This window comes from Carlito syrichta, unplaced genomic scaffold (genome assembly GCF_000164805.1).
Source record: "Carlito syrichta isolate Samal-C Ts95f unplaced genomic scaffold, Tarsius_syrichta-2.0.1 Scaffold112228, whole genome shotgun sequence".
NCBI classification, from domain to species: Eukaryota; Metazoa; Chordata; class Mammalia; order Primates; family Tarsiidae; genus Carlito; species Carlito syrichta.
The window spans coordinates 826,666-827,751 of record NW_007056324.1 but is presented as its reverse complement, the minus strand read 5'-3'; positions in this window follow the sequence as shown (position 1 = coordinate 827,751).

Genomic DNA, 1,086 nt, shown 5'->3' with positions numbered 1-1,086 from the left:
GGAAGGCTGAGGTGGAAGGATTGCCTGAGCCCAGCAGGTCAAAGCTGCAGTGGCTGTGAGCGTGCCACTGCACTCCAGCCTGGGCTTCGGAGTGAGACTCCGACACACACACACACACACACACACACACACACACACACAAAATTATCTTGGGCTAATTGTGGTGGCTCACATATAATCCTAGCACTTTGGGAAGCCAAGGTGGGAGGATTAATTGAGACCAGGAGTTTGAGATCAGCCTGAGAGACATAGTGAGACCTCCTCTCTACAAAAAATCAAAAAATTAGCTGGGCATGATGGTGCGTGCCTGTAGTCCCCGTTACTTGGGGAACTGAGGTCAAAGGATCGCCTAAGCCTAGGATATCAAGGCCGTGGTAAGCTAAGATCATGCCATTGCACTCCAGCCTGGGTGACAGAGTGAGACTCCAACTCAAGAAAAATAATACTCATAATAAAAAGTTACCTTCAGCCAGGCTTGGTGGCTCAGCCTGTAATCCCAGCACTTTGGGAGGCTGAAGTGAGTGGACTGCCTGAGCCCGTGGGTTCGAGACACACCCGGGCAACTTGGCGAGACCTCATCTCTACAATAAATCAAAAAAATTAGCTGGGCATGGTGATGTGGGCCTGTAATTTCAGCTACTTGGAAGGCTAAAAGATTGCCTGAGGTCCACAGGTTGAAGCTGCAGTGGCCGTGAGCATGCCACTGCACTCCAGCTTGTGTGACAGAATGAGACTCTGACTCAAAAACAAAAAACAAAAAAACACAGGGAAGCTTCTTGGTTCAAGGATTGCTACTCTGAACATTTCATTAAATCAAAAAACAGTAAAAACCCCTTCAAAAACTGATACCACAGCTCTGACTTCCCTGCTCTCTACTCCCCTTTAAAACCGTGTTTGTTAGCCGGGCTCCCCTTTAAAGCCTGTAATCCCGTGCTTTGGGAGGCTGAGGTGAGTGGATTGCCTGAGCCTGAGGGTTCGAGACCCACCAGGGCAACTTGGTGAGACCTCATCTCTACAATAAATCAAAAAACTAGCCGGGTGTGGTAGTGCGCATCTGTAGTTCCAGCTACTTGGAAGGCTGAGGCG